We start from the raw sequence: 15728 nt of genomic DNA, 5'->3' as shown, positions 1-15728 counted from the left end.
GCATTTGCCAAACAAAACCAAACAGTCATTCATTTTGGGGTGGAGCGCCAGCGACTGAAGCCATGTTGAAATGTAGAATTACAGTATACAAAAGTTTTGTTGAAATATACAGAAGGTATTTCAGTCTTTTCTCACCAGAGTGAGTCAGAAGGGAAAAGGGTGGGATGATGACATGTGATGGAGCGGTTAACCCGTCCTGGCACTGAAGAGCCACAGCTAACTCACTAATGATCTGCCAGTGCTGCATGATTTAACGTGTTATGATGCCGTAATTAGCTTAAATCACTAGACGCTGACAGCTCAGGCAGATGAAAACACGATATGGCAAAATGTTTGTGGACTCTCCTGTGTGTCTGTCTGTCCCAGTTTGATGTTGAGGAACTTGACTGAGTCCTGACTTCAACTCTGTCCGACACCTTTGGGACAAAACGAAATGCAAACCACAAGCATCCGCCAACATCAGCGGCCAAAATCCAGCCCGGTCGCAAGGAGGAAATGTTAGCAGTTCACTTTTCTGCAAAACATAGACACCTTCAGATTTGTACATGTCATACTCTATTGACATTTCCATAAAATGTTGCATATCACGTCCACATTACATGTTTATGAGCTAACTTTCATGTCGCAAGGTGGAGTTGCAGGCCACAAGGCTGCCAAGTAAGTGACCTCAGTTCAAGTCTGCGTTTCAACATTTGTACATCTGAAACCACTGGATATTTTTAAGGAGACTTCGAGACAATTTCCAGCCGTGTTTGTGATATTTTTGACGTACAGTCGGGCCATCTGCAGCTGTGTGTCTGGCAACCAAAACAGGTATTTACGTTTATTGCATTTATGTTGGTGATTGGGTTGCCAAAATCCCTGATAAATGTTTTTAACCAGTTCCACAGGGACCAAGTTGGAAACTGAAAGATCAGCCACCACTCCGCCTCACATCCCACTCACTGTACATTTCTGCAAACCGCTTGATTCTTTATATTTCTTTATGTTTGCACTTTATGTGTTTTTTTAGCTTCAATTTCAAATTTTATGTTGTGAAAACTCTGTGCGTATGGTCTGGTTGGCTTTAGGCACAAACACCACTCCATAAGGGGTAGGAAAAGATCATGCTTTGGCTTACCTGGTTGTGTTCCCACAAACACAACCACAACCTCAACCTCGTAATATATATATATATATATATATATATATATATATATATATATATATATATATAGCTTTTTTGCCACTTACAAGGATAGAAATTATCAAGATGTCTCTTCAAAAATATCTGGTAGTTTTTCTCTTACACATGGTGAAACACCATCTCGAACAGTGGTGTCAGCCATCTGCCAATCATAAATAAAAACAGAATGCAATCATTTGCAAACAAAGTGACAAAGTGTTCCTGAGCCCAACTGGTAATATCCTTTAATTAATCATGTGTTTCACAAAGTGGTGAACCTCGTCCCATCCTTGTTCGTGAATGACTGAGCCTTTTGAGGACCTCCCTTTCATATGAACCCGTTTACTGTGGAATGTTGCACATAGTTCAATCAGGAGAGACTCATATTATACAGAGAGGAGAGCAGTTTCAAGTTTGACAGCAGAGCCATGATTGGCTGATAGTGTCCGTGGCAGAATCTGGTTGGTTAAATGGAGAGGAGGGAGTACAGGAGTGGTCAGGTGAATAGAGGGAGCAGGGAGAGCGGTAAATGAAAAGATAGTCCTCCTGATTGAACTTCATGTGTTTTTGGAGCATCCCACATCTTTCCCAGTCTTTTGTTGCTCCTCTCCCGACTTGTCTGAAACATGTTGCTGGCATTCATTTTTTTAAGAATAAGCATATATTTACAAAAATCTATGAAGTTGATGAGGTAAAATATTAAATAGACCTATATGTAGTTTGTGTTTTCACTAGAGTATATGTCAAAAAGTATAAGCAAACTGCCACATCCTGTTTTACTTTTTGGCATCCTAACTTTAATGGAATTGCGGGTATACACATACATACTGTGTATCCTTCATATGTATGAATAAGAAAGAAAGCTGTGTGTTGGTGCTAAATAAAGTCTCAATGTTATGATGACTCACTTTACATCAGCCACTTTATTCCTTTGATCTACAAATCCAGGAAGCTTTACAGATCTCATCCAGACATGTTTGAAGAAATAAAACACTCTTTGAATAATAATGTGTGTCTAATATGTTTTTTATGTGAAAAAAGTTCAATCATCCAGTTCTTAACTGGATGATTGAACTCTTTTCACATAAAAACCATATTAGACACAAATTACATCTACGCCCTCTCCTTCATTAAAAAAAGAAATCTGAGTCTATGAATATGCTGCTTTAATTAAAAAGTTCAAACCCTAGACACAAGTCCATTCTCAGTGCATGTCCACCATGTTGCAGGTTACTACATCACACTGCACATATGTATATCATTCTGCACATAAAATAAAAACACATTTTGTCATGTAGAGGACTTTATTTTAGCAATCATCAAATGAGTATTAGGGATTTGTGAGTGAAAAGATACATTAGTACGATGTGGTGAAAACCTCTACATGCAGTACCCCAGCTGCCCCACAGGTGTCGCTGTTGTCTCAATAAAAAACGCTTCTTTATCAGCACACCACAGTAACAGTGAAGGCATTGCAAAGCAGAATGTAATTTTTTTTTACTATTCTTTTTTCTTTTCTCCCCAAAACTGTTATACCTCAGGACAAAGAGCTGTTTACAGCCGAGTCATGATGATGGAAATCTAGAAAAAGACTAAATGTTTTCGGGGAACGGACAGTTCTCTGCCTTTCCATCTCTAAAACCTACGAAAAATACTGGTGCCAATATGTAACACCACAGGCACAGAGGATAGAAATATTATTAATTAACTCATTTTGTAATCAGTGAGTCAAAACATGAAATGGCATGTGTCATAGGAATAATTAGCCGAGTTAATTAGCAATGTTTATTTTCACTGAATACTGGATGAAACTGTCACTGTTGTGTCCTTGTCTGACTGGGCATAACAGGAGGCTGGAATACAGCCACATATTATATGAAAATATTGCAAAATAATGCAGAATTAAAACAAAAGAAGCTAAATATTATGAAGCATCAATCAAAACCTGCACAGTAAACATTTAGACTGTGAAAAGATGTTGACTTAAAGCTTTACACCAACACGAAGCAGTGAAAAATAGCATCTAAATTGAGTTTCAGATGGAAGATATCTGCATGATTTAATGAAAAAAGGACTCTAATCATCTCATAAATATCTTTCAGATGTCAGCTGAAAACAACTTCCCACGCTGGTTTCATATTAACTTTCACTGGGCGGTTGTAATGAAATGCTTTCTGGGAGAGATTCACATCAGATGCAGGTTACACAAAGCAAACAGTCTGAAGTAACTGAAGTCATTTCAATAACAATCCAACCTGTGATAGATACAGATGGGGATCATACAGTAGGCCAGCTACCGTAAACACACACTGCAAATTGCTTTGCGCATGCAGTTGATCCCAATTCGAGATAAGAAAATGAAGAAGACTGTGCTCTTTGATTCCTGAGAAACTAATATGAAACTCTACGCGGAGGCTGCGGAGGAGCGAGGAGGACAGTGACAAATAACAGTGAGTGGAGTGTGGTGCTGTTCATTAGACCCCTCATCCAATTTCACACTCGCTCTGGAGCCCCTTTTTCCAATGCCCTTTCAAAGCACAGTCCCGAGGTCGGAGAGTTTGTCTGAGCTTCTTCAAACACCTGGAGGTGCAAAAGGGCAAATTTAAACAAGATAAATGTGAAAATTGCTGCCTTTGTTTTGGTGAAAATGTACTTGTCACACAATATCAATAGTTTGAAAGTTTGATGCTACTTTTAAATTAAAGGAACAATCTCAAGGATCTCCTTTTCATTCTCTTTGGCGGCACCAATGGTGGGAAGAGGTAATTGCAGGTGTGTTTTTGGACCTCGCTTGCCTGAGATCGAGATAGTAGCTAGTCAACAGCTACCATTTGTTTGAATCTCTGTTGAAATTTAGGAACCCCAAAACTGAATGGCTTAAATACAAATGATTAATTTTCTGATACAACTAAAGACATTTTCTACTCACTGTGGCCACATTCAGACTTGTTATTAGTATGCGTCCTGAGTGATCCGATCTCGAGTGGACAGCTCAAGTACATGCATGAACAGATGGGCTCTCTTTACCCGTCTGTGTTAGCAGCAGATGTTTGTGAACACATTGTCTGTTTGAACCAATCTAATAGATACCCCACTGTCCCCAGGCTCCCTTACAAATTGCATGATTTTAAGATGAGAATGAGGATTGAGGAGAAACTGAACAAACTTTGAAAAACAGCGACAGCAAACTCTAAAACCATTTTTGCCTTCTTGTAATTTCTTGGCATTAAATGCAATACATTAAGTTGTTACTTTCCTTATAAAAAGTGCTTTGCTGTACCAGCCTGTCTGCTTTTGTGTCTTACCTGCCAAACAAACTGTTTCAACTGATTTCACCATTTACACTGAACAAAGTACATGTTGTAAGCGGTCAAACATGTCAAATTTCAGTCTTCTTTGTCTCCCACAGAGGAAGACTCCAGACTCACTTAAAAACATGCAAACATTTTTGAGTTAAGTTAGGAGAAACTTTATAAATGTTGTCAAGTGCAGTCTTTGACAAAACTGTTTGGTCCTTCTTGGAAATTCAGCTAATGATATACATTGTCTTTGTGTAAAAATCATCGTGTTAGTTGTCCCAGTGCTGTGCGCGTTTATTTGCATATAGAGCTGGGAGGTAAGATCCAATCACAAGAGACACATGCCAAGACCCACGTTAATGCCAGGTGTGAAATCACAAACTCAGGGCTGTCCACTTGTGCTGGGATCACTCAGGACAGATGTTAATATCAGGTCTGAACAGACTCAGATATGTGTTGTAGCCCTGATCTGCACCTCTCAGGGCTGACATTGTGTCTACGCTGTCATTTGACTTCATGCAGTTGCGCCGGCCGATGTTCCTAAACATCAACCTATGGATATCCAGAGCAACAGCACTTACAGTACTGCTGCTATCACTTCTTATAACAGTTAAGCTAACTCTGGTGAAAAGGGCCTAACTATTAATAAAACTCACTCCAAACAAACATTAAAAAAGAGAAGATGCTTCTTTTTTCTGAGGTAAGCAGCAGCCATAGTATAAATGTAATATGCTATGAGGTGTCCTGATGTTTGCTGCGTTATTTTCACACTATGCGTTAATGTATAATCATATCCTGATAACATGGCTCCTCCCTTTAAAGCTGAGAGAGAGAGTTTCTTGTTTTCCGAGGTGTTAGAAGTTGTACCTCACATCATGAACGGACTCCCTTGTCACAAATAAAGGTAATGACTTTGCAGAAACTGAAATGAAGGTATTGTGTACCACATCAGCAGGGGGAACAATTTTCTAAAGCCATGAAAATATTCCAGTTGCAGAAAACTGTACTTAGGAGGGTTTATGTTGTTGGTTTAATGACACAGGCTAATAGGAGATCTGAACGGCACACTGGGTTTGTTGTCAGACTGATGGCATCATGGGTTAAGTACTTGTTGGGCTCTCTTCAAATGCTCAAGTAATTCCCTCGAGTCCGGTGTGATTGCCCTTTCAGACGAGTTCATATTTGAATTTTCCTCAGGACTTTTGTGTGGAGCGAAGAATCAATGCACCTCGTCTGGATTTCAGATAATAGACCACTATGTTTCCTCCAGGACTGGGCTTTCATGCTCAGAAGTGTTTAACTGAGGAAATAATCCTCACTAAAAGGCACCGCAGCAATTTCTGCAATTAGATTTTAACACTAGACTTGATGACTATGGCATCATTGTCGAAGCTTATGGGGAGCATTATGGTTTTGGCGGAGTGACCTTTTCCTACTGTTACATCAACAGACTGCCTCATTGTTAACACTGAGCATGATGTTAGTTATGGACATTAACAAAGCACATTAACTAAAGGCCGCTGTGCTTGAGTACATTGATGTACTTGAACTTTACTTATACAGAGTACTTTTGCTATATTTCAGAGGAAAATGTTTATTGATTTGGCAGCTATTACTTGGTATTTTGCAGATTAAGAGTTTTGAAAAGTGATAATGAGCATATAAAGTACACTACACAGTTATAAAACTATTCAACAGTGTGTCAGATAGTTCAATCAGCTAAAAACATCAGTAAAATGCTGATTACACATGAATGCACGAGATGAGACGCGTGAGATTGCAATACTTTGTTTGTATCTTACCTAAAGCAGCGTTAACCCAACAGTCCATATTTAGTTTGTTATGGAAAAACCCTGTAGAGTTTGTTTTTTTTTCTGTTAAATGTGTATAGACAAATTTGTTGTGGGAAGATGTGGCCACACATGATAAAATCAAAATTATGATGTCACGTATTCATCATGTCTTTATCGGTGAACACATTTGATTTTGACCGATTTAAGGAATAGGAATCGGAAATTTAAAAAGTACATTGTTGATATTAACGGGTTAATTGATTAATCCTATGGCCAGCTGGGGCAGCGAAACAAAACTAAAACTTAACACTGACATCATGTGTAATCGACTGTCTCCTGTATTTGCAAGCAGAGTTAATAAGAGGATGGTGAAATAGAAAAAAAAGAGCAAAAAGATGCTAACAAAATTACTTGTTGCAGTTGTTTATGTCATAATATTGCTTGGTGGCGCTTCAATTAAAACATTTAATTCAAGACCTTTTAAGCCACTTGGGGGCAGCAAACACAAGCTGACAACACAACAATAACCAACCCAACTGCCAAAATAAATGTTGACAAATTATGTTTCTGCAAAGCACAGATATGTTGCCACTTTACATTTCCTCATGTTGCAACTTAAATTAAATGATCAATTTTATGTTGTGCAAATGCTGTGCTTATGCTCTGGTTAGGTTAACGTACAAAAACACTTGGTTAGGGTTAGGAAAACATCATGTTTGCCTGAAAATACCTGGTTCTGTCACCACAAACACTGCTGGAAATTGTCACAACGTCTAGTTAAAAGTATCCATAGGTTTCCATGTTGAAATGCTGTCTCGGACAGTGGTCTCTAGCAAAGTATGAAAGGCTGCGTATACATTTTACATTTACGGAAAAGTCCGGACTCTACTCCTATAGATGTGAAGTGAACGTGATCTAGAAATGTTGATGTGGCTTGTATGACATGTACATATTTAAACATATCTGTGGTTTAAGAATGTCGACTGGGCTGGGTGAACGTGTTAGCAAGACGCTAACATCCTGAGCTGAGTGGAGCTGCAGAGGTGGGTAATAATTCCCCTTGGGTTTGTCTTTACAGGCGACCCCCTCCACATTACACGTAGTTATTTGATCCATTGTTGATATAAAATATTGATGAGTGCAGCTTAAATTGAAGGATCTGAGCACGTATTCATACATGCCGTACATCGTGAGGAGAATGCCTCATGCAGCAGAGATTATGCAAAGCTTATCTATTTACACAGATGTGAAGCAGCTCTGTACAGTCAAGTATGCTATCCTCTGTGGCCATGTGAGAGCTGTGTATCATACACAGATAAAAGCCTGAAGCTGTCTGAGGAGAGGTGCGTAAATCTTCTACTGTACACTGAGCCACCTCTTTAAATGCCTCCCGCAGTTCTGTTATTACCAGGGGATAGATTTCATGTTTGTCATGGCAGAAAATAATAGCTTTGAAAGTGTTACGTTCATCCATGAAAAATGTGAAAAAGAAAAGCTCTGTTAAAATGTGCTGACTATGGGCCGAGCGTGCACTCTACCTCCCACAAGGGAGAGGGGATCCCTTGATTTGTGTCCCTCGATTCAGTGATCACATATCGTGAATGGTGTCGCAGTGAGGGGGGGGGGAAAAGAGCGGAGGTGCAGATGGATCCCTGAGGCACCCCATTAAGCAAAGTTTAACCTCGTAAGCATTTCTTGAGTTACACTGGTATCAAATGCACTGCTGCCTATGAAGTGCCTGGGGATAGACTTTTAAAGTATGAATAAAAAGGTACATTCAGACTCAGGCCCTGAGCTATTGCTAGAAAAAAGTTGAATCAGGGTAAAAATCTATTTATAACATCACATGCACCGTGCTCGGTATGAAGCCAAATAAACGCCCATCTGCTGTACGATAAGCTAGAAACAACGTTCGTACAGAAACGTCTATTTAGGCAGCTTGAAAGGGAAACGGGGGATTCATTAGGCTGCAGGAAGCCGGTCCTGAAAGTTGGCAAGCTTCTGCAGTGAGTTCCACTGAGGTTGGGAGATGTTCTGTAATTTCCGACCCCGAGCTAATCTGTACAGCATGCTGTGTGGTGAGAGTGCGATTTCCACTCGGGGCGGGGGGATGACAGATTCGTCGTATTTGAACTCCCTCATGTCTTCCTTGTCACGTCTGTAATTAAATATGTGCTCCCTGGGAGACAGTGGGGTTCTGGGTAATAAAAAGCCTGCTTTGTGAGCTCCCTCCCCTTCTCTCTCTCATCTGCTGCTTTAGTTTGTGTTTGTCGGCATAGTGACAAACCCCCAGACACGCTCGACATGGAATTTTAATGCTAGCAAAGTTAATCTCTCTATCTGCTCAAACCAGGCTACAGCACAGATTTTATGCAGCTGAACAATCTCGTCTGATCTCAACCAAAACGACTCCAACAGACGTCTCCTTCATACAAATCAGAATGCAAAGGAACATGTGGAAGTATTTGTGTGTGTGTGTGTGTGTGTGTGTGTGTGTGTGTGTGTGTGGTTTTTAAAGGTCCAGTGTGTGTAATTTAGGGGGAGAAATGGAATATAATGTTCATATCTATTTATTCGTCAGTGTATCGTAGGATGAGCCTTTTATATCTTCAGAGCGAGCAGGTCCTCATCTGCCATGTTGCACTGTCATGTTTCTACAGTAGCCCAGAACGGACAAACCAAACACTGGCATATAATTGGTACCAGATGCTAGTTTGTGCGTCAAAATGCTACACAGTACAGCTACAGTCTGCAGTGTATAAACCAGACTCTGACTGTGAATTGGGGAATATACATACAGAATATTAGAGCTACTTTTCATTCTTTTGGTTCAGGTCAAATTTCATTTGGTAATTGGAGAAATGCAAATAAAAAGGTGAAATAAACTGTTTTCTTTCTTCAAATTTGGCATGAAGAAGCCACAGTACAGCTTCTGTTTATGAGTCTGAGATAAACACTCCCCATCATTTGGCTTTAAGGTCTCAAGTCGAGTCAAAAAGTAGTGTGCCTGCTCAGAGTTGCTGTAAGGCTGAAGTTGTTGGCATTTATGACATGTGGGAGAGAAAATGAAAAGAAGTTTGTTGCTTCTGATACACTGATGTTAAGTCTCCATTTCCCATTTATTATTTTCCCTAACCCCCGAAGAAATCCAAGACGCTTGATTACTTTAGTGGTGGTGGTTTCTTTTCTGCAGGCCGCTAAATCATGCCATTGATATTAGCATTTTCTTAGCTTAGCTCGGTCCTTCCTCAGTATGGCTAACGTTTCTTCAAGCTTCTCAAGCTGAACACACCCTTTGTTCAGACCCTTTTATACCCAGCATGGGGGTGGATGTCATAAGCTGTCTTTGCTAGTGAAGGAACAAAGATTTCTGCTGGGTGAGACAGTCACAAGGTTGTCATCAGAGTGTGACTACAGTGGCGTGCTAAAGAGAAAACCATGCCTCACAGCAACTCAGAGGAGACACACTACCTCAGATTCAGAAAGACACTGTAACAACTGCATTGTCCATCACCATGTTTCACTGTGGACATCGTCATGTGCCGATGCGGTAGATATCACCCAACCCCATTGTGACTAAGACTCAAGTCAACTTGAAACCTGGATGTGGAAGTTAAAGAATTGTGGCTTGACTTGAGACACGATGACTCAGATTACTTGACGGTGGTCATTTTATGCTTTCACTTTTAGTTTTTTAATAATTTGTTTCATCCGACTGTCAGTATTTCACTGTTTCATGAACAAAAAAATAACTTGCCTTAAATGTAAAAATTGTCAGAATTTCAAGCATCTAATACTGATGCTTTGGGATGGCGGCCTGCCTGACCCACGGTCCCAAAGCATCAGTATTTGACGAATTGGGAATGAGACTGAAAAATCTACTTTCTTAAAAACTGGACTTTTAACAAAGGACTTGACACAACCTGTGACTTGACTTTCCCAAGAAAAAAGCTTGAGACTTGAGTCAATAAAAAGTGAACTAACAGAGGGATCCATCCCATCTGACTCTTCCCAAAACTTACTGGATGATTATGAACAATACAGTTCACTTGCCTACAAATATGGAACAACATGTGAAATGCTGTACTTGTGTTACAAGTTTTAACAATGAAAGTAAATTAGGTTTCAACAATGCGTGTCTCTCAGTGGCCCCCAGCATACATAACGGGCCATAAATCCACTTTTATCGCTCCTGCATTCCTGGGGATAAATGTCCTCTCTATAAAGCAGCATTAGGTTTCACTGTGCAAACACAAAACCGCTGATATCTCCTCCATCACATGCATTGCTCATACAGTATCTTTGTGATCAGGGCTGAGGGGTCGTTTTGCACTCAGCGTTTTATCTCATATTTCGTCTTTCTTTTCTAACAACACAAGACGCAGCCAGTGTCTGATCCGTCCCCGCAGTTCACTGACGCAGGTTTATCACCCGTCTTTTGTCAGCATATTCATGCAGTGATAATATCCGTGTTAAGCTATTATTTTTCATCAGCATGAATTACTGCCTAGGACGCCCATTTCACATGCTTCAACATGTCAAAGTGCATCTTAATTTTCATTTGAGTGTAAAATGAATCCCATTCTGATAATGCCATTTTGAATGCCTTTCCAAGATCATAACTCAGGTCTTCTGTGGGCTGCCCTTGGATATAAATGACTGTACAGTATGTGCAAGGAAGTGGAGTACATTCCCGTTCACGATGCCCGAGCTCATACACAGTATCTCAACTTTCATCAGACTGGATAATGCACTGTGGTTCCACTCTGTTGCTGTTGAGATTGCTGTTTCGGCAAAAAAAAGAAAAGAAAAGAAAAAAAAACCTGTTTGAGGGAAATGTGGTGTTTATCATATCTGCCCTGATGCCTGCTGTGTCAGAACGTGACTCCTGTGTTTCTCTGTACACAAACTCAGGCCGTTTATCAAACCTGTTATGATGGTCTTGGGTTTGTGTTGTCAACCCAGCAAATGATCTGTGACTTAGGCCGTCTCAGAGCCCTGAACATGCACACATACTGCAATACAAACATGTTTGTTACCTCTTTTTTGGGTTGATTTTGTCTTCAGTTGAAGGTTTGCACAGACTTTAATGAATGTTGAGTATTTATTTGTAGGACAATAGATTCTATATATAAGAATCATGCCCCTTTTCAAGACATGGGTATTTTTCTGATACTACTTTTGCTGTGTGTCAGGGTATTTTAACATCTAGTATCAGTGTTCACTGTCAGCGCTGCAAGACTGATCGTACTAGTGTTGCAGTGGTATACAATTTTAAGGTATAACACAATATGAATTCTGTATTGAATTCTACCATATCAGTGTTTTTAAAACAATATGTTTCAAGTTTATTTCAAGTTTCATGTCTGTCAGCACACATTTTGTGAAATTACAATGAAGTGTTTGTTCAACCAACACACCCCTTCTGTTTTCATTATTTTAAGGATCATTGTAGCTGTTAATAATAATCAGAACTACGTAATATGCACTGTCATCACAGAAGAATCATACAAGGTGGAGGACTTATCTCCACCAGAGTCTCTCCCCCTCAGATGATAATAAAATGGAAGAGCTGGACGCTGCCGTTGGCCTTGTATGCAGAGTGCATGGAGGTCAAGAGAGGACGCTGGTACAGCATCGGTAAGTAATAATTTTGGTATGAAATACTCTGGTGTTTGTCATTTATTGTCTGTGAAGGAGATGACATGATTATGTGTGCAACAAACAAACAAAACCTTAAACAAATAAATATGATTTCCTTTTTAAGATTGCTTAACCAGTCAGAAAAAACTGCATCTGCAAAAAACTGACTCAGTTCTCTTTAACTTCCTGTCTACACGTGGGATGCGTCGTGATATGTTAATCGCCATCTGCTGCTTCTGATCATTTTGTGAATACACATTTTAGCAACTATCTGACCAATTTTTTCTGATGCACAGTGTGATTGACTGACAAAGCTGGAAGGAAATGAGAGACCTTTTATACAGCAGTCTCACAAAAAGCGACCGCTATTTACAAAGCGGTGGCAGTGTTATAAAAATCAAGAAGACATGTGTTGGAATTTGAGTTTTATTATGTGTTTATAAGTATATGATGTCATAACTGCAGCTGTCTGAGTGGCCGCTCAAAACACATGTGGAGATTCATCTGGTTAGTTACACACACAGTCCAGTTTTCCATGACATGGTTTTATTTTGGTGAAACACGCTGATTATCCATCGTTAGAATAAATACCATATCACATATCACATAGTTAGTGAAGAGTTGACTTTTAATTATTTATAAATCTACTTACAGACTAACAAAGAAACCTTTTAGCTGGTTTAATGACTGGCAAGTTAACCATTTAAACATCAGTGTCCTTGTAATATTTCTCCACAGAAAGCTCAAGCTAATGTTACTGCTGCACACAGCTGAACTGGTTATAATCATTTCTTTTTTTTACACCTGCCAGCCAATTAGAAATATGTTAGTATTTTGTCACCAGGTATAAAGGATTAGAATAAAGTCTGACTTTTTTAGTAGAAGTATAACTTCTGCCTCGGGGTCCTTCAATGAAAACAAAAGACGGTTTGAAGATGTTGTGAAGTAGCGTGGGTTCATGGGAGTTGTTGTCTTTATTGCTAAACAAGTAAAAATATAACTGATGTGACACGGGCAGAAATGTGTTCAGACGGGGAAGTGATCTAAAGTTTTACCCACATTAAATTTAGTCATGTTCGACTTCCTTCCTCACTCTCTGACTCTCTCTCAAAGCGACCACATGAAACACTGTTGCCTTGAATAAAATTACGGATTTCTTCTGGTTTCAACAGTGTTGGAAACATTTGGGGATGATGTCAGCGCACAACTCAACAAATGATGTATAAAAGGTTTTCGTCGTTTTTTAAGACAGCAAAAGTTAACAGCATCAATGACTCAGCAATTACTTTGCCAGCTTTTGGAAGCTTGGCTTCAAACTTCTGAATCACAGCCCACATCACCACATATCACTTTCTGTGATATAAATAAGTCTGGTGTTGTGTGCATTGGCAGCTGTTTGCACAGTTGGAGGAACAATTAATCAGAAACCAATCAGTGCTTTGTAAGCAGGATTAAGAATGGGGACGTCACCTTTTCTGTGGAGGAGCCAGAAAAATGGCCTCATCCGTTATGAATCGTGACCGAAAATAATGGCCAACGAGAGAGGTGATATGAGATCAGTGCAGCTGTTCAGGTTGTGATAACTCAACTTACAGAAAAAGCTCTTAAATCGACATATTTATTCAATCATAATGAGAAACGTTAACTGCTCTGAGCAATCACTACCGCAGCTTCAGCAACTGCACTCACTACTGACTTTCCATTTATCATTTTGGAAACATTTTGTGAAGCCTGTGACTGACTTCTCAATCTCCACTTCTTGAATTTTCAACCCACGATTGAACAGTGAAAGATCAGAGGGGATTTGCAGTATAAGGCCTTGTTTTTAAAGCCAAAAACACAAACCAGTTAGTTTTTTTTTGTGCTGTGTGTGTTTGTGTGTCAACTCCGGGTCACGATGACTCAAAAGAACAGAGGGCTGAGGTGAGAACTGACACTAAGTTTGTTCTATGACTGCGTTGTTTGAAGCTGCTGTAGTTATTTCCAGTCTGTACAGTAGCTCAAAGACCTCTGGCCAGTCTTTAATGATTAACACATTTCTAGTCTAATCAGACGTTTCCATTCCACACATGGACAAACAGTATGACTTTCATTGATAAAAACACGTCCTAAGCTGGTGTTTAAATAAGCCAAAGGTGTGGTTTTCCTTTTCTTGGCCATAAAGTAACTGAATGTGGATCATTGTTTGAGTCTGAGTCAGATTATTCCTCCATTACTAAGACCAGTTCAGAGCTGTCTTTAATGGACACATTTGGGCCACAAGCCAACAGTCATTTTCAACTCTGCTGCTCTATGAAATGACTCAGAATTAGCTCCATTGAGGTAACTGTCAGCACGCTAATCTCCCACTTTTTTATATAATTAAAGGAGAGGCTTTCTGGGTGTTTACACAAAAACATGATCAGATTCTTGGGAACAGTGGGCTCGTTGATGAGCGGGAGCTTTGTGTTTGATCCCCCCGAGGCTCCGCGGTGTGTCAGAGACTTGATGGACCGTGGGGGGAGACAGGTCACCTGCATCAGCCAAACCACCTCCACCCTCCCCCAGGATGATGAGGGTTGTGGACAGATGAGTGTTGACTAAGTGCTGCTGACATGCTGTTCCTCGCCTACCTTTGTTTGTTTGTGTGCAATCCTAAAAATACTGCATTTCTACAGGAGTCTGTCAGCAACATTTGTGCACTTGGAAAATGATTGCACTGCATGTTGTTATTGTCTGTGGGTGTTTTGTAGGATGCACGATGAAAAGGACTTATTGTAAAGAGGTAGTGTGTGAAAATAACAATATAATAATATTAAGTGTAATGTGGAGTGTTTGTATTGGTACTTTTCCTCAAGTAAAATACAAAATAGGCTACCTCTTTCACCACTGTCCACAACCCAAAAGAATGTGCTCGCCTACATTTAAAAACATGTGGGACTTCAATGCTCTTTAACACCTTCCTTTTTCATCCTTTTACGTGTTTTCCTTTCTTTTTACTTAGCCTTGTGCTTGTGATAGGCTACTGTTGCTACGTCTGTCAACTTTTCCATTTCTGGTCGGTGACTGTCGATTTTAGCAGCTGAAATGAGCAGCTGTAGCTCTCAAGCTAATTAAGCTAACAATAGCTCCATGAGTTTATAAGACAGTCTTTCTAATCTGTGCTGCTGACTAGCTAGCTAGCAAGCTTATTAAGCCAATGTTAGCTACATGAGTTAATGAGTCAGTCTATCTAATCTGTGCTGCTGACTAGCTAGCTATCAAGCTATCAATTAATTAATTTTCCTACTGACTAGCTAGCTAGCTAATTAAGCCAATGTTAGCTCCATGAAATAAGACAGTCTCTGAAATATGTGCTGCTGTCTAGCAAGCGAGTTAATAGAAAGTGACAGGGATGACATATATTTGTAGGCTAAGAAGTTAGCATTGCCCTGGTTCCCTCAACAAAAAGCCTGCAGGATTTTTTATAAAGGATTATTGCAGAAAATAAGTTCATGAAGTTTATGTTCATGTTTTATTTAGCAAGTTAATCTTCACAAATGAACACCACTTTTATGATTTTTGAGGTCTAAATGCAGCCGCCAAAATCTTTAATAAAACCTTTGACCCCACAAAATAATGTAATTAGCTAATGGTATACTCTGGCCTTAGTACCGCCAGGTTATCGCTGTAGGTAGTAAACTAGTTAGCCAGGCATGCTCACAATAGCTCATAAACACGTTTTAATCCATTCCATCATCCTTAATATCTTTTGGTTTGTGAAGCTGGCAAAAAGACACAACCGTCAGTATCCTATCACTCATGTAGCCCCATGCAAATCACTTCAGCATAGCACGACAGGGCTTGACA

The sequence above is a fragment of the Pagrus pagrus genome, assembly GCF_965226575.1.
Source record: "Pagrus pagrus genome assembly, chromosome: 5".
Classification (NCBI taxonomy): Eukaryota; Metazoa; Chordata; class Actinopteri; order Spariformes; family Sparidae; genus Pagrus; species Pagrus pagrus.
Note: the sequence above shows the minus strand (reverse complement) of the source record.